The sequence below is a fragment of the Ambystoma mexicanum genome, chromosome 5p (assembly GCF_040938575.1).
Source record: "Ambystoma mexicanum isolate Mex_15411 chromosome 5p, UKY_AmexF1_1, whole genome shotgun sequence".
NCBI lineage: Eukaryota > Metazoa > Chordata > Amphibia > Caudata > Ambystomatidae > Ambystoma > Ambystoma mexicanum.
In genome coordinates this window covers 937626960-937653019 of record NC_090930.1, presented here as the reverse complement: position 1 = coordinate 937653019, position 26060 = coordinate 937626960, and the positions used below count along the sequence as shown (strand labels likewise).

General features: G+C 43.9%; 1 long non-coding RNA gene across 2 annotated transcripts in view; it reads left to right on the top strand.

Annotated features, from left to right (window-relative positions):
* The window catches only part of LOC138481301 (uncharacterized), a 369339-nt gene that overhangs the window by 212296 nt on the left and 130983 nt on the right, over window positions 1-26060 (top strand). For both annotated transcript variants that reach the window (XR_011274215.1, XR_011274214.1), the window contains one exon: window positions 19248-19283. This is a non-coding gene — a long non-coding RNA (uncharacterized lncRNA). The remainder of the gene's footprint in view (window positions 1-19247; window positions 19284-26060) is intronic.

The following is a 26060-nucleotide window of genomic DNA, read 5'->3' as shown; positions in this document are numbered from 1 at the left end:
TATAGAGTTCCCTGTAGGCCGGTCCACTCCTGATTGGATGGTGTACCCAGAATGTTTGAGTGCAAACATCTTTAAAGTTATGACTTGCAGTAGTGCAGAGAACCAGGAGTTCTCTACCTGATTGTACCAGCTAAGCCCAGAGTGAACCACTACTCCTAGATATTTGTATTGTGAGACCACCTGCACTTGCGTTTCATGTAGCCACTACTTAAATTGCTTTCTGTTCCTTGTGATTTTTGCTCTACATGCATGATCTTAGTTTTATTGATATTGATAATCACTCTCTTATTGCAACATAGGCAGCTAAAGAGGTTTTCATTATTTGCAGACCCAAAGGGGTAGTATCCATTATGATGATATCCTCAACATATCCCAACCATTCAGCTTGTGGAAACCTAGTTTGTAACACTATGCTTTCATGCTAGGAATAGTTGTAGGGAGATCTGCAAGAAACAAATTGAAGAGTCTAGCAGCCAAGACACAGCCTTGTTTAAGGTCAATGTGTATATATAGAGAGTTGGTCACATTGCCTTCACCATTAATTCTAACCACAACAGAGGTGTTTTGGTGTAGGGTCAAAGGCATTTTTAAAAGGCTGCTAGGTATCCCCTGGTCTAGTTTTTTACACAGTAAATTCCTGTGTACGGTGCAAAATGCTGTACTTAAGTCTATGAAGGCAGTGTATACAGTCTTGTTGTACGCCTGCAAGGCCTGTTAAATAGTGAATGTGAGGGCTAGAATGTTCTCCAAGGTGGATGAGCCCTTCCTAAACCCTGTCTGATTGAGTGGCAGGATACTATTGCTTTCAATACACTCATGGAACTCCTTCAATAAGACTTGCAAAAATGATTTTTGACTGGGCGTAAAGCATCATATCCTATAACTCTTTGTGGCATCTCTCAACCATGTTTATATACTGCCACAATGATGTTATTCTGCCAGGTAGTGTGAACAATTCCTGTTTTGTTATTTCTAAGAAAGGTTTGTGCAAGATCTTACCCCAAAGTATGGAATTAGTGTGTTGGAAAGAATTACAAAGCCCATCGCAAACAGGTGCTCTAGAGACATTGATCCCAGAGATCATATGGCAAACCTCTGTGTCAGTTAGTTGGTAAATCCAATCCCTATGCAATCAATCCAGGAGTGACAGGATCATCCACCAAGATCCCTAGTGCTGTCATAATGTAAGTTTCCCAGTCCTCTTTGGGTACCCCACTACTCATTCTGGACCTGGTAAATCTGACCAAGATTTACTATCTTGCAAAATGTCCTGCTATTATTATTACAAAGGGCCCTGAGCAGAGACTACCAATATTCAATCTTACTCAAGTACATATGGGATTTGAGCCATTTTATTTATTTGGTCTTCCTTTCCTAACTACCTTAAGCAGTTGGAAAATCATTATATTGTGATTTAATATCTTTCTCATATCTCTTCTAACTGTCTCTTGGCCATAGCCACAGATGGATCGTATCTATGTCATGTGTTAATCATACCCATAAAATATTTTTTCATATCAAAGTTTCACTTAAGTTTAGTACAGTCAACAACTTTGTTTTGAAGGACTCATAGTTCACAAGGAAGGCGGTAGAATGGGCGGGGCCAGTACCCATTTGCAGATCTGCTGAAAAAGTAGTTCACATAATGAGATCCCAAACTGCTACTGCTATTATGGTAGCTTTATCCAAATTGGGTGGGGGAGGGCGTCCCATTTGATCTGTGTTGCCCTCTCTGTTATATCTATCAATTCCATTCTGTCAGTAGTTAACTCAGTCTTTTCAATGGCATCCCATTTTAGTGTGACACTGTGATGGTCGCTAGCTTCCCTGGGGTTAACAACCTAGTTCATTTATATCCTGAAATTGTTGTGCCACATTCAAGGAGGGAGGCACATTTCTTTGTAACACAGGAGAATGAGCCGGGTTTGTCTCCCTGACATCGCCTGTTAAGCATAAGAAGGCCATAGCAGCTAAGCAAGTCCCATCATTCACCGCCCCTGTGGTTAGGAGTCTTTGGTTTCAATGTGGCTATGGGGAAATTCAGATTGTTGGTTCTATAATTAATGTCAAATATTGGACTATCCGCTGGGATCTTGGCATTGATATCGCCCAGAATGATTATCACTATCACTACCAATTTTCTGGTATGATATACCTTTGGTAGGCTCTTGACTACAGTCTGATCTGTCTGGACTCAAAACATCCCGGAGGATCATGAATATTAACAATCTGTATCACCTGGCATCTCTTACAGAGAGACTTCCCTCAATGATACCTGCCAAAACATAAGAGGACGCAGCTTCCATTTCCTTAAGCAATTTGTAACACCTAACAAAAGGTCGCCCTTGAGTCTACCCAGCTGGCCCTGAGTGGCATGCTGTTCAGTTGAGCATGTCACCGGCAGAGGCACAAAGACATAGGGGGTCATTATAAGTTTGCCAGTCCGGGAACTACAATACCTGTAAGCTTGCCGGTACCGTAGTTCCCGGACCGGAAAACTATGAGTTATGCTTGCTGGTGCCATTACGGCCCCCAGGTCTGTTCTGGCGGCCATACCGGCACCCGCGAGCAGAACTTGACGGTAGTGCTGGCACTGTTATTAACGGTGCCGGCACTACCATGCTCCCCATTCCCATTTGAGCCCTATAGGGCTCAAATGGGAATGGGGACTGACAATTACCGGCACACAGGAATGGGTAATTACCGGGTCTGGCGGGGCCGGAATGCCCCGGAAATTGCCCATTGCCGGGTGCTGAAAAAAAAAACATCTCCGGCGGCAGCCATGCCGGTAATTACTAGCACAGCTACCACCATAGTCGTAATGAGGCCTATATCCGGCCCCCTTCCACATGGTGTTGTGAGGAGCCAAAGGTGTTACATGAGATTAGGGAGACTGTAGAGCTAGAGTCTATTCAGTGTTCTGGGCTGCAGAATAGTTGGTAGCCAATTCCACCTGGAGTTGTCATATCCGGAAGGAATGTTACAGATATCTCTTAATTCAATTCTGCTGATCCTTGTCCCCTCCTTTCTGTTTGAGATGCTTAAAGGCATACATGCATGTGATGTCATAGTAGGGTAATTATGTGCAGTGTGCACCTTGTGGATGTTTATTTCTGTAGAGGCATAACCCACAATCCGTAAATCTCCCACACAGGCTAGCACATTCTTCAAGGTCATAGCTGAATGGAGAAGAACAATATAGGTACATAGTTAACCATTTTCCAATTGATCACCAATGGCGATATCCACACTTGTGACCAGATGTAGCTGAGGGATCACGTGCAGTAATGGCATAATGGCAGTGCTGTTAAGTATAAGCTGGTTGGTGGAACAGAAAAGGCTTTGTATTCAGAGTGCCTTGTGACCAGAGGTCTTCTCTTGTACTCTATGATCACCCCCTTCATTTGTTTTAGGCATACCTCAATCTGAAGTGGGATCTTGTAATTCCACCTCTCTTCTAATACTGCCTTGATCGCAGTGTGCAGGCCTTGCTGCACTAAGGGGTAGGTCAAACAATAATTCTAGCCATTCAAGGCTAATCGAGGCATTCAGACTTCTTGTATTAATGTCCAAATTGTTGCTTTAGGCTGCCTTAAAAAAAGAGCAAATATCCTTTGATTTAAGAGATTTTTCTGGACAAATGAAGACATTTTCAAGTCCAGACTTCCAACCTTGTCTCTCCTGAAGGTCATATAGTCCATTATTGTTAGTGTAGAGTACATGCGCTGTGACCCATGATGATCTTGAGCATTTAGGGTTGAATTTTTGGTCCCTGCGTTTGCACTTATTTTTAAGGGCCCTGCCACGTTTCTTAGAATTCCTCTTGTTGTCTGCTACAATGGTTTCCATCTGCATGATGGAGATTACAGTCCTAGATTTAGAATTAGACAATATTTCACCTATTTCAATAGCGTCAGACAGAGCCCCATTTGGGCAGAGGGCATGTTCTTCTTCCAAATTAGTGATAGCATATACCTCCACGCAGTCAGACCGAGAAGTCACACCTGCGGTTGGAGCAGTATTGATGTTAGTCATTGCTTAAATGACTGGTTCTAACAGAGCGGTCGTTGGTTCCAAATGTATGTTTATTTGCTCCAACAGAAGAGTGTGTTTGATAGTCTCAAAGTGGATTTGCTTGCATAGAGATGTGAATAAATAATATAATGCTTGCAATTGCAAATGAGGTCTAACTTGATCACATGGGTTAGTCTCAGACAGCTGTATTATGAAATCTTTTAAAATGTTGGAGGCCGTGGGTGCTCAGGGGAAGGCAGCCTGTGGTGCCCGGTAAAGTCTTGATATATGTGGGACAACTTTCATTGCAATTATGTAAATCATCAAATCTTGTTTGTATCACTTGTGGCCAGTATAGAAGCAGGCTTTGGGTCAATGGTTCAAGGCACATCATATAGTGCTGTATGAAAGAACTTGTCATTTTAGTGCCCAGACATGCAAGAGAATTGCCTGCCAGTTCTCCAATCAGCCTTTCAGTAGAAGTGGCCACAATCGTGGCAGTGGTAAAATAATCAGTGATCTTTCCTGATTCTGGTGAGGCTTTTGTGGCTGTGGGAGTCGACATGTGAGTAGATTTTATAGGACCCTTCTGCTTTTATAGGAGCCTTTGGCTTGTTGTTGTGATTGATTTTTAATCGAGCATGTCTAAGCTCATAGTTGCAGGAGGACCCCTGCTATACAGTCAATAGGGGAAGAACTTAAACTCACTACTTTGTCTTTAGCACCAAATCGTCTGTCAAATACCCTGTTCATACAGAAGCTTCATAGCAATCTCTGGAGTGAAGACAATTCCCCACTGAGAGCCTGTAGCCGGGCTGTCAGTTTACAGAGTGACTGTGATGTGCGTCACAGCCAAACTGCTTATGCGACGCTTCAACACCAACCCAAAAGGCTTTTCTGGAAATCACTCGCTGCTTAAGCACTGCCGCTTTCCTTAAATAGCCCAGCTGGGTGTGCATATTGTTTCATAAACATGCTTTCCATCTATGGGTAATATTTAAATATTGCCAACAATAATTCATGAGGATCTTGTTGTTGGTTTTTAGTAAAATAGGTTTGATGTAATATTTTATAAATGTCTGTAAGTAGTAAAGTAAAAATGTACTTTCCCAGAATTTTTACTAATGTTAGTAATCTTTGATTGTATTGATAAAATGAAAAAATCGTCATTTTTATTTTATATTTGTTGTACTCAAGGTTCTACTTTTAACAATATCTGCAAAGTTACATTAGCATAACAATTTACTTCAGTATCGGTTATGAAACCTATAGGGCTATTTTCATAAGTGTTGGTCTTGCTTAAAGTATTTGTATTTGGAACTTTATTGCTGTTTTTACTTTTAGTTGAAACTTAAGAACTCATTTGATGTATTTTTAGAATCCTGTTTTTATCTTTTGTCCTAACTGTTTCACTTTTATTGGTATATCAAATGGTGGTAAATGGTTTGCAAACATTATACATGGAATAGTAGCAGTGATTTTTGTTACATCCATGTTATTAAAAATAAACCTTTATATTGTTGAACTCTGGACAAAGCTACATAGCTCATTCTATCACTAATCACTTTAGATCTTATATGTACTAATGATGTATTTAAACTTAAAATGTGCAATTTATGGGTTGTTACGGCTTATGCAGAGTTATTGGAAACAGTTTACTTATTGCATCAATGGCTCTCATTATGAGACCGGCGGCAGCCGTGCCGGTAGAACTGGCACGGCTGCCGCCGGAATCATTTTTTTTTGGTGCCCAGGAATGGGCAATTACCGGGGCATCACTTCCCCGCCGGACCCAGTAATTGCCCATTCCCATGCACCGGAAAAAATTACTCCCCATCCAATTTGAGTCCCATTGGATTTAATGGGAATGGGGAGGCCGGATGCACCGGCACCATTCATGAATGGTGCCGGTGCATCCAACATGGTCTGCTTGCGGGTGCTGGTCCGCCCGCCAGTTCAGACCTGGTGGGCAAAAAGAAATCTGCGAGCAGACCTTGTAGTTTGCCGGTCCGGTAACAGCGGTACCGGCAAGCTTACCGGTACCGTTGTTACTGTACCTGCAAACTCATAATGAGGCCCAATATCTTTTAACTGTCTTTTAAAAACTGAAAATGTATAATAACTCTATTTTTTTCTATTTTATTAATGTTATCAAATTTGTTTGCAATATATCAATAAAAATGATAGTAGCATGGTTTTTAAAATCCACTATGCAACCAATAGCTCCAGTAAATAATCCTTCTTCCACACTGAGATTTCTTTTTAAAATAACTCTTGCATACATACAAACATTTAAACAACTATCAAGACCAGCTGTTCTTGAAACAGAATGTTCTATTTATTGTAATTTTTAGTAGCATTTCTTGGCATCATTTTAGTTCCCACAGACCGTTCTACATCATGTACTGCTTGTGGAGAAATTCTTTTGATTTTCTTTGGAAATCATTTCACAATTAAATTTAGTACAATCTGATGAAGTTGACATAAGACATTGGGCCTCATTACCAGTTTGGCGGTCCGGTAATAACGGTGCCGGTAAGGCAATACCGCCATCCATTACCGGGCCGTAGTATTATGACCAAAGACGCCGGTCCTACCGGCATCGACAAGGACCCGCTGTGGCCGTGCACCACCGTACTGGCATGCGTGCATGCGCACAGGCACCGTGCCCATAATACCGGCATGCCACAAGGAAGAGGACATCACGAGTCGCACGGACATGCACATACCAGCATCCAGATGCCGGTAAGAAGGAACACCATGTGGCCATCAATACCGGCATTGAGGATCACCCATTAATAGGAAACTCCTGTGCACCCAACTGCCACAGGTGCACACAATCAGCACAGGTGCAGGCAATGGAGCTAGGCCATGCACAAAAAGAGCACACCCACACACCGCACCTGTTCCAAGACCAAAATGGTACCACTTGCATTCGCCATACTGGAGCTGGAGGAAATGCCTGCACTGCTACTCCTTGAGCAGACAGTACAACAGGCAACACAGAGGAGACGCAGGAGGAGAGGAAGGGTAAAACTGGGCCAGCAAATTCCACCAGTGCAGGCAGTTGTTCACCACTGGCATCCACCAATTCCACCTCAGGTATTTCCGCTGTCACTGGCCCTCCCCAACAGCAACAATGCATTACACCATGGCAACATGTGCAGATGTAAAAAATTGGCAGTACACATGCAACAAGGATGCATCAAATTGAACCCATCAAGTAGTGGGCAGCACCTACATTGGTGCGATAGGCGTGTAAATTGCCCACAGCACATGTGTACCAGCATGCAAGTCGACACCATGCATCATCTAAGGTACTCTACCCAACACTGGCGGACGCTACCAACATTCACATTGTGCCATTTAATGTGACGAGTGTGTAGACGTTAAGGGTCACATGCATGGCGTCTACAATGACCCATATGCATTATAGTCTGTACAAGCAATATCATGTAGTCCAGCAGCCTAATGCATCAAACATTTCCCAACATGCAATTGGAGTCATCCACTGCCACATGCCGGCATGCTGGTATGGCCATTAACGGCATGCATGTATGCGCATGCTCGCACACTCGTTATCAGCTGCTGTTTGCGGGATCTAGCCTACACGGACATGTAGTAATGAGGGATTTTTAGCACCAATCTGTAATGAGGCCCATGCTGTTTTCCCTTCTTTTACAAATACATCAATAATTTCTTCTGCAGGTACTTTATGTCTATATAAAAGTTCAATTTGTCATTCTTGTGATTTACTTACAGACTTTTCTGTTACATTTCCTATTATTATTTCTTTAAGTACATTGTATATTCTGTATTTTCACTGGCTGTCATATTTTCAGTTCATTTAAAGTAATTGAAATACCTACATTGATTGATGTTGCCTATACTTCCAATGTTCTTTGTACTATCTTTCATTTTATTTGTTTTTAAAACAAGTTATTCATTAACTGCTGTTAACTGTAACATACCACCAAATAGATTAATATGTTTATCACCAGATATTCCATTATCATTACATTTAAACATGTCTTGCATTTAACGTAATATAAATGAAAGCATTATGTTGGATACTAAGCAAAAATTATTAAAACTTTAATGCTTTATTAAAACGCTAACCATTCTTTAGCAGATTCTGGATGTCGCTTTTCATATTGTAATATTTTACCATGTTCTGGTGGTAACATAAATAGTTTATTTAGTGTTAAACCACCAACATTGTAACCAGCCAGACCAGTAGGTGCTGTTATGAGAAACGCAAAAGGATTCTTTAATGCATCGCAAATTAATTTTGATATAACTTTAACTATAAACCATTTTCCAGTGCCTGCTTCTCCACTTAAACACACGAGCGTTGGTTTAATGTTTGCACAATCTCAAATATGAATTTCATGTAAACGCTTTTGGTCAATGTTACCAACAGAATCATGAAACACTTTTTTTGCTGTACATCTAATTTAGAAACTTGTTCTAAATTATCTGTTTGTTTGTTATCTTGCTGTACTGCAGAAAGTACATCTTGCATTGCTAATTGTGCTTCATTTCTTTATAGTGGTTTGCCAAGAGGGTAAATTACATTCGAATTTTGATTTGATGTTGACTCTTGGATATCTTTTGCTGGTTATGTTCCCAGCATTTTATGCTGTTCAGTTTCTTCATTAAGCATGTTAAGGTACATTTTATAAGAGCAGCACTTCATTTGTTTTTATGATGTTTAAATGCAGCTTCTAAACTTTTGCAATTTTCTTGTAATTCTGATTCGCTACTCCAAGGTAAAAAGAGCTGAAGTAAGTAAATACAGCTCCTTTTTTCCTAAGGCAGCACAGGCTAGTTTTGGTGATTGACTAAATTAGGTTTTGTGTGCTTTATTAAGCAGCTATCACTGTTTCTACTCTTCAAGTAACTGTTTCCAACATTTCCTTTTACACCTTCACGATAAAGATAAGATTGCAGAACTATCTGGGAGGGGTAATCATGCATTTTACTTTTTACTATTTCCTCAGTGTCTCGGTTTTTAGCTGCTAAATTTTCAATTTCATGTTAAGGTTTGAAAACTTTATGTCAGCTTTCTGGGTACCAAAATCTAACCCAATGTCTACAATTTTACTATAAAGGTATTTTTCATTTGAACTGTTGGCTGCTTCCTATGTGCCACATTCATGATGACAAAGAGTTTTGACTCTAAAACTAATTAAATGCACTAAGAGTGACTTTTCACTTGTAATTTCTTGCCAAAGATCTTGAAGTTGATCATTTTCTGTTTTTTTAATTTATAATGTTATGTATCTACTGACTGCCATTGAATTGTCTGCCACAAATTGAATCCCAATGTTTGTATTCCACATACATAAACTTACTGGACAGTTGCCATTAATGTTAGTGTTTTTACAATAAGATGTCCATTTGTGATTTTGAAAATGTATTATTTCATCATGTAAATCTAGGCTTTTATTAGGGCTGGGAATTGTGCATGTAACATATTTTTCATTAAAGTTGCTTACTGTTTTTGAGCTATCTTCTTCAAATTGTGGAGTATCTTCTACCCATAAAACAATATGTATATGAGGTCCTGCTTGAGCTTGATATTCTTTAATCCAGAAATAATGTGTAATTGTACCTATTGGTGGGCACTTAGAGTTTAAAATAAAGTTTAACATTGCAAGAAAGGGATCTTGAAAATATTTTGGCACATTTACTGGATCATGTCTATAACGTTCATTTGAAGTTAAAGAGGTCATATTGCTAAGATGTGCATTTGCTTTTAAAAAGTCCAACAGTTCTTCCCATACATACTATGCAAAGGTTCTTGAGTCGGCCAAATCTCCAGCTAAAGACCCCAAGAAACTCACCTGGGAATGCCAGTCTGGAAGAAATGGCCTCATCCCAACACCACCAAGGAAACAATCAGAGAGACCAACCACTGATTGACTAGGCAATCAGGTGACGTGAGTGTGTCCTCACTTTTGGTTTGTGCCTTCACTTCCTGTCTGTGACATCTCTTGCTGCGGATATCTTGATTCAGTGACATATCTTCCTGCAGCCATCTTTGTTTGGTGACATCACTTCCTGTGCCCATCTTGGTTTGGGGACATCACTTCTTGTTGTCATCTTGGTTCAGTGACATTACTTACTGTGGCCATCTTGAGTCGGCCCAATCTCCAGCTAAAGGCTACAGTGGGAAAACCAATCAGGAAGAAATTGCCTCATCCCAGCAACACTGGGGTAAAAATCAGAAAAGCCAACCACTGATTGACTAGGTAACCAGGTGACGAGACGTGTGGCATCACATCTGAACTCTCTAGGGATGTCCAGCCCGGGGAATCCCGGTAAAGGGCAGAACAGTAAATCGCGAAGACCAGCCAATGACCAGCCTCTTTGCCTCTTTGCCTTTTTGCCTCTTTGCCTATGATCCCTTGCTTTTGCCTTCCTCCCTGCTTCACCTGTGATTGCTCCTGTGCTGTATCTCCACACTGCAGTATTCACCTACAATGCATTTGCTCCAGATGCTCCTCCTACTCACTGCTCCCTAAGTGTTCTTCATGAATGCTACAACTTCTGCCTTTACTATCCCTATCATAAAACTAATATCTCAAAACTTCCACTAGTGCATCTCACTTTCACCTACTTCCAACAAGAAAAGCTGATGAGCAAACCATCCCTCCCCTAACACCTATCCACCCACCTTGCCTCTCTTTCTCTGAGACTCAACTTCTCTACTCTTCCTTAATGCATCTAGTGAAGATTGCACTCTAGAAGGCTCAGTCTGTATGCAATAAAACATCATTATTATCACTGACTACTTTCACGTCAGCTCTCCTCCCCTTCATCTCCTTGCTATGACTGAAATCTGGATTTCTCCATCTGACACTGACATCCTGGTTGCCCTACATGACTCCAAGCTACCCTTCATTCACTCTCCTTGTCTGACTGGCACGACATCAGACATCTGTTCTCTTCCCACCTAATACCTCACTAATCTCCAATGCCACATCATCTCCTACCTCTTTTGAATTCACCATCCCTACTATTGTTCCACTTCACTCGGATCACATCTTCTCCATATATCGCCCTCCTGGTCCCAGTGTACTATCCTTTGATGAACTTGGGCTACTCCTTGATTCTCTCTCCACTAAACATCACCCCATTCTCTTAGGTGACTTTAACCTTCCCTCTCAACCATTTCTCAGAAATCGGAACTTCAGTCGTTTCTTACTGATCACACTCTCCACTCTATCCATAACCTACCAACCCACACCAGGGGTAACTCTTTGAATCTCTTGTTCATCTTGACCTTTCTCGTAGCCACTAATACTACTGTCACACCATCTCTACCTGATCACTACATTGTTTCCTCCACCATCTCCTTTCCACTCTCGGAGCTCTCCTCACCACCTGCCTCATCTATTACTACCTGCCATATCTCCCTTTCTCTCTGACCTACAGATTTCACTCTCCTCTATCACAAGAAATGCCTATTTCACTAACACTGCCTTCTGCAGTTTCCAAATGCATACCATAAGTTATGTTATGTTATGTTAATAACACTTGTAAAGTGCGCGATCACCCGAGGGTATCATGGCACTGAGAGGGAGGAAGAACAGTCTGACAATCCCATCTAAAACAAGTAGGTCTTTAGGGCCTTTCTGAACGCAAGATGGTTTGACAGGTTTTTTAATGGAAGTGGCAGGTCATTCCACAAATGGTCCGCAGCTACAGAAAAGGCCCGGGCTCCAATGCGGGCACCGCGAAAAGAAGGTACAGAAAACAGGCCAGCCGAAGCTGATCGTAGTGTCCGATTAGGGATATATCAAGTGAATTTAGCCCGCAGATATTCAGCTCCTAGATTGTGCAAAGCGCAATGGACCAGACAGAGTACCTTGAACTTGATGTGTTGGGCCACAGGCAACCAATGCAGGGAGCGCAGAACTGGCGAGATATGCACCTCATACAGGGATCCTGTTGCCACTCGCGCAGCCAGATTTTGCGTGCACTATAACCGCTGGACAATGCCCTTAGGCTGGGCCAGGCAAAGTGCGTTACAGTAATCCAGTCGACTCACCACTAAAGCTGCCACCATTGGCGGCCTAGGTTTCAGGGGTAAGAAGGGAAGCACCTTTCGCAGTATCTTCAGATGAAAATTGCCAGCTTTACAAAAAGGAGATACCTGTGCATCCATAGAAAAAGTAGAAGAGATGATCACTCCTAGATTCTTCACTGTAACAACCGAGACAGAAAGTGGGCCAAGAGAGGTTGACCAAAAGGAAGACACCCAGAGTGTAGGGTCAGGGGGAGAACCCACCACCAACACCTCTGTCTTATCTCCATTTAACTTCAGCCAATTGTGGTTCATCCAGTCTCCCACGGCTGACAGGTACGGATGCAAGCACTATGATATCTCAGCCTGCTCAAGAGCTAAACGAATCAGGATCTGAGTGTCAACGGCATATGAATAGCACCTGACGCCGAAGGAGCAGATGAGACACACCAATGGCCAAATATAGATATTATAAAGAATATGAGACAAGGCGAAGCCTTGAGGATCCCGACAACCAAGGGAGCAGGGACAAGAGAAGAAGGGAGGAAGTGAGAGTGTTTGGGTTCTGTCCACCATATAACTCCTTCTCCTCTCACTTTCCACTGCTAACTTACATCCCTAAGACTCCGCATCCTCATCCCATTCATACTCTTTCTCTGCACAGATATGTATCGACTGCTGTGCAAATGGAGGAGTACCCACTCTCAGGAGGACCTGCAACTCTACCTGTCTGCCCTGAACTATCTAAAGTCCTCTCTTGCAGAGTCACCCCCATTGGCTCTCAGTCCAATCATTTTCACTGGCTACAGGGCACACTAATTCACTCCTCCTAAACCTATGACTATCAACTACACTCATATAGCTACTACCTCAGTTGAATATTTCGCTGAAAACATTTCCAAAATGATTGACTCTCTCCTGACCTACCTCTATCCCCCCTTCCTACATAATCCGCCTACTTTGCCATCATCCTCTCCCTCTATCTCCCACTTTATTCACACTAATACTGAGGAAGTACTATCTCTACTGTTGAAGGCCAACCTCTGTTGTACCTTATTCAATCCTTTTGCTCCTCAGCTAGTTAAGCCTATTATCCCTTTAGTGGCCTCTCACCTCGCTGTAAACTTTAAGCTGTTCTTCAACTGTGCTTGCTTTCCCTCTATTTTGAAAATGGCCCAGTCAACAAGCTAACTTTCGGCCTGTGTATCTCCTTCTGCGCTACTCTAAAGTGCTTGAAAGGGTTGTGCTCATCCATCGTACACATTTCCTAGACATCCATAACCTTCAAGAACCCCTACATGCAGTTTTCAGCTCCTATCATTCCACTGAACTGCTCTCATGAATGTTTCCAATTTCATCACATCTGCTAAGCACTCCAACATATCCTCTATCCTAATTCTCCTTGACCTCTCTGCTGCCTTTGACAGTGGTGATCACTCTGACCTCCTTAATACCCTCTCTTTCTCTCTCTCTCTCACTCTCTCTCTCTCTCTCTCTCTCTCTCTCTCCTTGGGATTCAGGATCAAGCCCTTGCCGGGATTGAACCCTGCATGCTACCTCACCAATTTCCTGTCTCCTGGACCTACAGCACCTGTCAACTCACTTCCCTAACTGTTGGAGTTCCACAAGGCTCTGTCTTGGATCCTCTCCTCTTTACTTTCTAAACTTCAGCTCTTGGGGTACTTATCTTCTCATTTGGGTTCCTGTACCAATTCTTTTTAGACAATACCCAAATATTCTATTTTGCTGACCTCTCTTCCAATCTCTCTGTCAGCATTTTCATCTGTCTATCTGCCATTAAATATTGGATGTCTTCACACTCTGACATTAAACTCTACCAAACAAGATAAGTTCCCAATTAAGGAACTCACGTCCCCTGCACACTTTCCAATGTCTGGAAAACCAGACCAACAATTAGTTTGTATACTAAACAGTGTTTCTAATAATATCTTTTGAAACCATTGCATTAAACCAAACTTAAGAAGGTGATTTATTAAAGAAATCAACATTCAGGCAAAGTAGGTCACAAGAACCAAAATTAATATTTATTCTTGATGTTGAAACTGTGGATGGCCCAACGCGTTTCGAGCGGTACAACACTCTTCATCAGGGGCAAATCAAAAATTCTAAGGAAACATATGTACAAAATTTACATTAGAGTGGTATTTTCCATTAACAACAATTTTGCAAAACACGTCGTTTCTACAGACTTCAACTGGTATACAGGCTAATTGAATGAGCATAATAAACAGTAGATATCCAAGTTCTGGGTACATTGACGCAACAAATTAACATGTTTTAACTGGACAGCTATCATAACATTTCTATTAGAATAAAAGCAGTAGATCGGTGTCATGGGATTACTTTATAGACTGTGCTGTGCATAAGGGTGACTATATGATCATGAAATAGATATAACCAGTGTAGACTAAAGAGTAACAGCAGATAGAAGTAGCTCTAACCTTGTGAATTTAGTAAAATATCTTCAAGCGAAGAGGTAGTAGGTCCGGGGAGAGTATCCCAGGTAATCGATGAGACAGTATAAGATGAGTATTGTCAACGGGCTCATATCTGTAAAAGAGGAGTGAGTATCAGAAGCTAGTAAGAGGGTGCAGGAAGAGAAAACTAAGGCTAAAAAAATAATAATCAATTTACAACTGATAGCGATCTATCTGTACACTGAATAATACGTATAGCCATGGTATAGTTCCCAAGGTTCTTAGTGGTCCAAGGAGGTGGCTTGAAAAACCCAGATTGTAGCCAATATATTTTTCAAATGTTCAGCAGGTATCCACTGTCACTAAAAGAAATAACAATGGGAAGAGTGGAAATAATCTTAGCGGGAAAAAAAATTGGGAAGAGTGTAACTAAAGAGGTGCAGGACTTAGTGGGAAGGAGGTACTGCACAGAGAGGGCTCCTGTACTTATCTTGTTTCTTATAACTTTGTGCAACCTAGGTGTCAAGGTTGCCTATCTCTCCTCTGCACCTCATATCTATTTTCTATTTTCCTTAAATTTCCTACTTAGACAATAATCCAATACACTATTACCCACATGAATAGGGTGCGCTATATCCGTCCAATTTTCTATTTTCCATTAAACTCTACCAAAACAGAGATGCTCTTCTTCCATGCCAAATACTCTCATATTTTCCCCTGCCTATCCAGTTCCCATCTGACACCCTCCCCTACTCCTCTTCAGCTAGAAAGCCCAGCGTCATCAATGACCCTTCTCAAACCTTCTCTACTTCTCTACTTTCATCTCCAAACCTGCAATGACGACTCACCTCAACCGCCTAAATATAAGAAAAACAGGTGCCTTCTTCCTTTCAACACTGCCAAACATCTCTTAACTACTCTTGTCCTCTCTAAACAGACAACAGAAAAGGTTCCACCATAGGAAGTTCTTAGTTTACTTGTTCGTAATCTAAATCAATCAAATTCTGCTTCCCTGTTGGACACCCAGCCCCTTTGAAGTCCGTAGGCAACCGTCTCGGAGATATCTGTTGGCAGCATGCCAGACTGAGTGGACACCTAGCAACTGCCCCACTCGCTAACAGAAGAGTGAATGCTCTTAAGGGTACAAATGCCAGCCAAGTGTATTTACCATGATATTTATTGTATATTCGGTAAGGACTGATTCACATGGCAGCACATATTTAGATGGAGAAAATTCCATCTCTTCACAAGCACAGGTGCACATCTAGCTAGATGGTCCTCTCATCAGTGACACAAGGATTTGTGGCTGTGACATTCTGTGTTGAGCAATATATGGGTGCCCCAAGGGAAAAACGCAGTTTCCACATACAGAACAGATCGCCCTGGCAATGACGCAGAGACGCATGCACGCTCTCATCTGCCAGACCAATGAGAATGAGTGTAGGTGTTCATAACGACGTGGAAGGCATTGCACTCAGGTCTTTGCAGCCCAACACAAAACAACGCTACACGCCCTCCGCATTCCACATTAATATAAGCCCGCTGTTAGTCACTGACTGCGCCTCAATATTTTACATATCGGTTTTTGACATGTGAGTGGGGCGCTTTCCTGATTTTTCTATTTCTGATGCCTCCATTCTACAACAGAATAAGCCACTATGAAAAGCAATGCTTTAACACACCACGGACAGAGAGAATTCACTCGGTATGTTGTAAAAGATATCACCTGACTGATTCATACAATAATATGGGTACAGTCTACCCTGATACACATTTCTTGTTATCTTAATCGCTCACATTTAATAGCAACTCCTACATCTTCACAATAATTATCCTATAATGCATGGCAATGTTGTGCGTTCACGATGGGATGAGTCATGTCCTTTCCAGCTCCTGGACCATGGAGGAGGCACTTGGATGGCATGCTTGGATCCCCGGTTCCTGCATGTACCTTTACCTACATGGCAGGGACACTCTAATTGAGATACCACCTATGGTCTCCACATACAACAGACTGTACTCCCCCCTACTAACAGGATGCATGGTCTCTGACCACAGAGGACTGTTTGAATATGATACCACTTTTGGGGGGTATATTTTTACCTCTCTCGCACTATTTCTTTTTGACTTTGTCCTCAGATCATAGAACCCGCCTCTGCGACCAGGGGGGCCTATAGAAAATGCCCAGCTGCAGGACCATTTCCTGTTGCCATACATATACTAATTGCAGTATCAGCTCTACTGCCACCACAGACCCATCAAGAGGGGAGTAGATGCCTGGAGCACTCTCTCCCTCAGTTTAGGGTAAGTGCAGCGGGGTGATAAAATAGCTTCTTAAATGTAACGGTCAATCTCTGATATGAAATTAAAATGTGCATATATGTGCCTACAGGGTTGTTGAACATGCCCTGGGGAAGGTGATCTGATCTCCACTTGCTACTGCAAAAAACCATACCACCTGGGGATTTTGCTTAGCTATCAGGACTTCCCCACACCACTGTGATACCACACACATGTTGGCAGACCCTACATAGAAAATACACTTTAGAAATTAAAAACACAGTATCCCAGACATCCTACATGATGCTAAAAAAGAAATAAACAGAACAGATAATTAATTGAATGATTTGGTCAAATATCGATTTTGTTGTTGCAAAAAATCAGGGTTACATATGATGATAACCAAAGAAAAATGAAGGGATTGGATGCTTTGGTTATACTTCTTTGGATGGAGCTGTTGGGAAATAAGGACAAAAGTATATTTGCCTCATACTATTCTTGGATCTAGTTATTTTTCCATTCTTTTTTCTTATATCCCTCGTTTCTTTTTATTCATTTTTGCACTATTTCGACATGAATGGGTGTTCTGTTTTCTTTAATCTATTTGTCCAAGGTACTGTCCTTTGGTACAACGTCATTTTATGTTTGATGTATAGTGTAGAACCATACATTTGTCTTAAATAGATTGTGTAAAAAAAAAAAAACTTTTCAATAATTGTCAAAACATTTTGTGTTTTTTGATTTGTTTGTCCCTTTGATTGTCATACCAGAAACACTGAATGCGATATCAGGTTCAGATTTCTGGTTTTATTGAATTAGATTACAAACAAGTAAACTAAGAATGTCCAATGGTGTACCATTTTCTGTTGTATACATATATTACCCCAACCACCATCAGTGATAAGGGTTTACTCTGCCTATGTTAACTTCTCTAAACTGGACTACTTTGCCAGCATCCACTTTGATCTCCCCCAACTATGCTTTCGGTCCTCGCGACAAGAACATTCACTACGCAACCAAGTCCCTCACTTCACACCTACTTCCTCTTGTCAACACCAGGCTGGATGGCTGATAATGCGAAACAGTGCCAGATTAAAATGTATTCTCCTGGTTCACAAATCTATCCACAGTAAAATACCACCATATCTTTCCTCCTATTTCCAACTCAACAAGCCATAATCTCTGCTCTGCCTCCTCGACTACCCTTGTGGCATCTTGCCCTGCCTGTTCTTCCTCTTGCTTCCACTCTTTCTCTCTTCTTGCTCCACCTGCATGGAATTCTCTTCCCCTGGAAATCCAAGAAACAGCTCACAACCATTTCTTCAAAATCAAACTGCCTCTGAGTTACCTTCTTAACCTACTTCTCATTTGCCTTCGAACTAATATTTTTCCCTCACCACTAACCTGCCTCTGTCCCTCACTATCACTGCCTCCACTCCAGCACTTTATCCATCATGGTCACATTCCTAACACAACTGGCAGTACCGCCTACTTGTACTTAAAAATGCCTAATGTTGATTGTCCTTAATCTATGTGTATCCACCCATGCATTGTACCCGGTGAGTATTCCATTTACTCCCCTCCATAACCTGGTCACAATGTCACTCAAACTCACCACATTGTAAAAATCTCACTGCTTCCCAGCAAATCTGATATCTGATCTATTATACGTTCTTTTGTGATCAGAAGAGCATTGTTCATCCCTGTATATAACTATAAATAAATAAAAATAAATACAAAAACATTTTTTTTAAAGTTACAATGGCAAACCACATTGGCGGGACAATGTTTCACAACATACAATTTAATTGAGACAAACACCTACGCCAGTATTCTCTTGTTGCTTGCATATTTGCAAAAATATTTGTAATTCTGCTTTTTAAGACTTGATCTTTAGCTTCAACTTTTTGAACAAGTATAGCTGCTGTCATTTTTCTATAATGTTTTCCTTTATCAAGGGTATAGGCCACTCCATAACATAGTGTTGACATTTCACTTTCATAGGGTAAATGAAAACATATATTCATGATTCATTCTAAATCTAGGATCTGTTAAATACATATGACTTATTGTATATTCTGAAGTTGATATGTGTACCGGTCAATCATTTAATCTGCCCCCTTTCGTGTTGGCGTGTTGGGAACAATTGAGCAAAGCATCTTTCTTCTATGCATTTATCCCATATACTTAGTAATGTGCCCTTGCTTTACCCCTTTAAAATATTTGTATAGAATCACCCATAACTCTTTTTAGAATGTAAAGCTTGGATTGCACATTCTTGATACAGTTATTCCTTATTTTGGAGACCGACCCTTTCAAATTGTGCCTGTTTTTCATTTCCATCTTCAAGATTTTCACAGTGTTTATTGTTAGCTTTTAACCATAATAAACATTGGTAGACTTTGTGTAAATCAGCAAGATTTTTTTAATTTTTGTTGGCACCCTAATAATTAATACTAACAGTGTGTTTTCAATTGCAGGACTTATCACGAAAGCTTCAGCATTATCATTTAAAGGTAGGCATACCACCTTGACTTTTAAAGTTTTAGTTAATTCATTGCAGATCCTTTTCCTGACTTTGTAAGCATATAATAGTTTGAACGGACGTATTAATTGAGTAATTATATGTTATGTTATGTGCCTACTTTTAACACGCCGAAATACCGCGGGCATCCGGGCGTGGGGACCCAAGAAGGATCAAATTCACATGTTAATCTCTGTTAGTGGTTTGAACAATATTTTACACAGATTATTGGAACAAGAAGGTTTTCAGCAATTTCCTGAACCTCTGGTAGTTCACTTCTTTCCGTAAAATCAGTGGCAATTTGTTCCAATATTGTGTTGCCTTAACCGGAAAAGATTTCCCTCGCCCTTGTGCTCGATTAGCACAGGGTATATTAAAAGTGCACCGGTCAGCTGATCTGAGGCATCTTAGGGGTGGGTAAAAGGAGAATTGTTTTTTTTTAAATAGCTCGGGCCTCTCCAAATAAACATCTATGAATTATCATCATATCTTTAAAGTTGACTCTGTCTTCTACTCTAAGCCAGTGTAGGGCTCTTCTCCCAGGTTGATACATGTTCTCTATTTTTAAATGCCCTTGACAATACGAACTGCATCATTTTCCATAATTTGGCACTTTTCCACTTCCCTCTTCGTAGCTCCCAACAATAGAGCATTGCCATAATCAAGGCGTGACAATATAATTTCTCTCGCAATGGTCGCAGTGTTTGCTTCATTGATAAAAGGTCTGATGGCTCTCAGGAGGCGCAGATAATAGGCATTGTTTTTCTGCAGGTAATTGACCTGTACTTCGGAGCCCACTGATGTTTCAACCATCATCCCAAGAGTCTTAACGTGGGGCATCACCGGGATGACAGCGTCTTTGATGGAAAAGGTCTTATATTACATCCCCTGCTTCAATCTGGACTGTCACATTCCAAATATAATCATTTCAGTTTTGTATTTTTTTTTAGGTTTTTAAAAATTTTGGATTGGTTTATACAAACCTTTAAAATGCAACATACAAAAGAAACACCGCTTCTCAAGCTAATCATCCATTCGTCAGTTCTCTAAAAGTCTCATAGAGACCTTACATGTTAACATCAAGTTACACTGCACTTTTTGACAACCAGTAATTTTTCTATCTCTTTCAAGAGAAGAGTCATTGGAAATATTAACTTCATATCGACACCATCAAACATTTTCTGCCACCAGTCGTCTGCACTTAGAGACGACTGCTTCAAGAGTAATGGTCCCAAATGTATTTTTCTGATTGCCTGTAGTTTGTGACAAAACAACAACAAGTTTTTCATGGTCTCATTTTCCATTGCAATTATTTAAGCACATCCAATGATGTTGTATCCAATTATCTATAATATGATATACCTCTGCTATTTTGGCACTATCGATGGTATAGTCACCCTTAAGTTAAAAAATGAGCTGAGTATCATCGGCGTAGTTCGTAAAGAATACGCTGATGATGTTCTAAGAGCTTGCAGAGGCTTCTCATGTAAAGATTGAACAGTAAGGGTGACAGGCTTGCTCGCTGAGGGACTCCTTATAAAATGGGGGCAGCCTTAGAGAATTTGTCACCCGTGTACTATAGCAATCTGGTCTTTCAGAAATGATGACAACCAGGCCAGCGCTTTAGGAGAACAACCCGCTATTTTATCCAGTGCCTTCTGAAGAGGCTGGTGACCCACCAAATCATAGGCGGCACTGAAGTCCAATAGCATAAGAATACCAGTTTTACCTTTGTCTACCAGGTCTAGCATGTGGGTCTGCAGGTCTAACATGGCAGATTTGGTGCTATGGGAAGCCTGGAAACCTGATTGTTGATCATGCAATAGCTTCAGATCTTCCACATGCTTTTGCAATTGGTTTGTTACAATTTTATCAAGAATTTTCAAAATAAAATTCAAGTTAGTAATGGGTCATAGGTTACTGGGGTCTTTGGGATCCAGCCCCGCTTTTTTGACTAATGGGGTGATTGTTACCTCTTTAATCTCCTTGGGCACCACACCCTCCTTAAAGGATGCATTGACCATCCTCATTAGAACTCGAGAGAAACGTTCTTTATGCTCCAAAATAATTTTGTTGGGCAGGATATTCTCTGAGTTTGGTTTCATTTTGGCCCTTACCTTGCATAAATCATCCTCAGATATGAGCGAGAAACTAAAACTCTCTTTTTCTTCTAAATGTATGGTTTCTACTGGGATAACTGATATGTCTCCATCAGATCTGGCTGTGTTGATGTTGTTTCTAGCTTTTTGAATCTTAGCCGCGAAAGGTTCTTGCTCCTTAACACATTCTTCCATGGTGGGTATATGGGGAGGTGTAAGCGTCCTAGGCTTTCAATCCCCTAAAGTATGTCAAATATTTTACTGGATGTGTTTGAGGCTGCCTCATGTTCATAGAACTTTGACGGGGTAATTCATAGAATCCAGCGCACAAGTGGCGCACGCGGCTGGTGCACAGTGTGCGCATGCGACAGTCTGCGCCAGCCGCGTGCGCCAAAATCCATTTTGCGCACAGCGTATTCATGGATTTTAACATCCATAACCAGCCGTGGTGCAGAGTGGCGCAGGGATCCTGCAGCAGCGCCAGTTACGCCCCCAACCCCTCCCTGTGCGCCATGTACAGCGCACAAATCCCGTACATGGCGCACAGGCCCCCAACCACGAAAAAGCCTGTAAAACTCCCAGCGCACCCCTCCAAATACATGTACCCCGCTGCGCGGGGAGTTTCACACGCGATTGGCCGTGTGCGAGTGGGGTACGTGTATTACTGGGGTGCGCAGGGAGTTTCACGCGTGATTGGCCCTGTGCGAGCAGGGTACGTGTATTTCGGGGGTGCGTGGGAAGTTTCACACGCGATTGGCCCTGTGCGAGCGGGGTACGTGTATTTCGGGGATGCGTGGGAAGTTTCACACGTGATTGGCCCTGTGCGAGCAGGGTACGTGTATTTCGGGGGTGCGTGGGAAGTTTCACACGCGATTGGCCCTGTGCGAGCGGGGTACATGTATTTCGGGGGTGCGTGGGAAGTTTCACACACGATTGGGCCTGTGCGAGCAGGGTACGTGTATTTTGGGGGTGCGCGGGAAGTTTCACACGCGATTGGCCCTGTGTGAGCGGGGTACATGTATTTCGGGGGTGCGTGGGAAGTTTCACACGCGATTGGCCCTGTGCGAGTGGGGTACATGTATTTCGGGGGTATGCGGGAAGTTGCACATGCGATTGTCCCTGTGTGAGCGGGGTACATGTATTACTGGGGTGCGCAGGGAGTTCCACACGCGATTGTCCCTGTGCAAGTGTGGTACGTGTATTACTGGGGTGCGTGGGAACTTTCACACGTGATTGGCCCTGTGCGAGTGGGATACGTGTATTACTGGGGTGCGCAGGGAGTTCCACACGCGATTGACCCTGTGTGAGTGGGATACGTGTATTATTGGGGTGCGCAGGGAGTTCCACACGCGATTGGCCCTGTGCGAGCGGGGTACGTGGATTTCTGGGGTGCGCGGGAAGATTCACATGCGATTTCACTGTCAGAGCGGGGTACGTGTATCCAGTGGGGTGCGCAGGGGGTCCCACACGTGAATTGGCAGTGTGGGTCCTCCCAGGTGTGCCCTCTACCCCCTCCATGGCCCCTGCAGGCAACCCACACCACAGGAGACTACCCTGCACCCCTGGTCATGTCCCGCAGGCAGCCCATCCACCATGGGCATGCCCCCAGCCAGCCCACGTCACCTTCCACTAGTGATCACCAACTCATGTCCCCCAGCACTCCCACCCACCCAGCATTGACGGGCACCTGCCAGCAAGCCCTGACTCATGTCCCCCAGCACCCCCACCCCCCAGCAGTGAGGGTCACCTGCCAGCAGGCCCTGACTCATGTCCTCCAGCACCCCCACCCCCCAGCAGTGAGCCTCAGGCCCTGACTCATGTCCCCCAGCACCCCCACCCCCTAGCAGTGAGGGGCACCTGCCAGTTGGCCCCGACTCATGTCCCCCAGCACCCCCACCCACCCAGCAGTGAGGGGCACCTGCCAGCAGGCCCTGACTCATGTCCCCCAGCACCCCCATCCCCAAGCAGTGAGGGCACCTGCCAGCAGGCCCCGACTCATGTCCCCAGCACCCCCACCCACCCAGCAGTAAGGGGCACCTGCCAGCAGGCCCTGACTCATGTCCCTCAGCACCCCCACCGCCCAGCAGTGAGGGGCACCTGTCAGCAGGCCCCGACTCATGTCCCCCTGCACCCCCACCCACCCACTAGTGAGGGGCACCTGCCAGCAGGCCTCGACTCATGTACCCCAGCACCCCCACCCAGCAGTGAGCCTCAGGCCCTGACTCATGTCCCCCAGCACCCCCACCTTCCAGCAGTGAGGGGCACCTGCCAGCAGGCCCCGACTCATGTCCCCCAGCACCCCCACACCCCAGCAGTGAGGGGCACCTGCCAGCAGGCCCCGACTCATGTCCCTCAGCACCCCCACCCACCCAGCAGTGAAGGGCACCTGCCAGCAGGCCCCGACTCATGTCCCCCAGCACCCCCACACCCCAGCATTGACGGGCACCTGCCAGCAGGCCCCGACTCATGTCCCAACAAACAACATGTTCTAACAAAACAGACCCATGTCCCTAAAGCCAACCCTAATCCCCCTTGCCCCCAATCCAAGCATGCAACCATCCATTTAAACCACTCCCAAATTACCCCTGCTATGATAGTCTAAATGAACCACCATGCCCATGCGGGAATGCAAAACGTAGCCACACAGTGGCAACACGTGGCTGAGGAAATGTTCAATGAGACATGCACAAAACCAATGACAGAACACAACACCAATTCAGAAGTTATAAAAATTGTATTAAAAACATAATGAACTAACTTTGAGGAATAGTAAAATGAAAATCAATGTACAATGACCAATTTAGAAAAAAAAATATTGTAAATCCAATGAAGTAAAAAAAATGAAAAATCATGTACAATAAAAAAGTGGTCCATTGCCAATGTCCATAATAAAAACATAATCCAAATAAAAAATAACCATTGATCCATGGGAATATAGAAAAAGAAAGTATGTACAAGTCTGCAACTATATACAATGTAAGTCCAAATGGTCCATGATCCACAAACAAAAGGAAACCTCGAAAAAAGTCCTATGACGAAAAAAATATATACACACGAAGTGGAGCAATGTCCATTAACTCCACATTAAAAGAAAAACAAAGGAAACCTAACACTATCTAACTATATATAATGGCGGCGGGCAAGTCCTGTGGCTCACTCTGTGATGTCCCGGAGGCGGGACTCTGCCCTGGCCCCGAGGTCTCGCAGGGATGCACTCATGACCTGTTATAACTCCCTGCGAGTTGCCTCGAGGCACTCTGCCTGCCTCAACGCACGACGCATGGAAAACTCCGCCCTGACCATAGTGAGCCATGCCTCTTCCGCCCGCCGCCGCTCCGCATCTATACGCTGGCCCAACCGCAGCCACATGGAAGACACACCCATTCTAGGGTCCTCCTGCCCTCTGGCCGATGCCTGCCCCTCTGATGTCGATGGCCCGAGCCATAATTGCTCCCACCTAGAGCCTGCTGCTGTTGCTGCTGTCCATGTGCCCTGTCCGATGCCTGCACATCCTCCATCTGCTGGTCTCCAGTTGCTGGGGTGTCCACCCCTGCTGGACCGCCAACTTCCGACTGTGGCAGGGATGGGATCTCCACCAAGCTGACTATGTTGGTCAGGCCAGGTCCACAGGGGGCCCTGGTGAGATCTGGGCCGGAAGACGGCAGGAAGAACGACTGGCGCATAGTCTCCACAGAGGAGGAGAGGTCCGCCAGAGTGCGCGACACATGTAGGAACCCACCGACCAGGGCCCCTCCCAACAGTGCCACGTCGTGATGCTGCTCTTCGTGATGGCGTGCGTGCTCCGCCCAGGAAGCACGCACGTCATCACGAATGTCACGCGTGCGCAACGCGACACCAACCAGGACAGAGCCCATACGGTCGTGGGAGCCCTCGTCCGAAGGTAGTGGAGAGGCAGATGACGTGGCACTCCCCCCTACCTGTGGACGGGTCTGGGACGGGGCATCCCTGCTGGTGCATGATGGTGCAGTCACAGGGTCAAGGACAGTGACATGCACAGGCCCCTCCGCAGTGACCTGTGCTGCCTCCTGGCCCTCAACTGCACCACTTGCACCAGTGGTACTACCCCCACTAGGCCCCATGTGCGGCTCAGTAGCGGGCTCCTTCTCCTCTGTGGAGACCACCAACCTGGATGTCTCCACACCGTCTTCCACCATTGCAAGCCCCTGTGGGGGCTTACCTGGCCCTTCTGCTACAGCCGTAGTGGCAGACGCGACACCAGCCCCCTCGCTCCCGGAGGATGGCAATTCCTGGGAGGGTGGCTGGGCCTTGCGTTGCCGCCCGGTGGAGGCATCCCCGCTGCTTGGCTCCACAGCGCCGTCTACGCCCTCTTCTTCACCAGTCCTGGCGCCTGCAATCAACATCAGCATCCATGTACAAGGGCCTCTGTTAACCAAAGTGTTGCCTTCAAACTCACATGCATCATGGCTCACACTGATCCCATGCACACACATCACCGGGCCATGCATCATGGCTTGTACACCACAGACACAGTGGATAGACACAGTGGATACAACGGTGACGGCACTGCATGAGTGAATCTACACATCATCACGGACATGTGTCATGCATCCATGGCGTTTCAAAGTCACACACACACTTCTCAGACACACACACATGTGCACCATACATGTACATGAGAGCAGCACCCA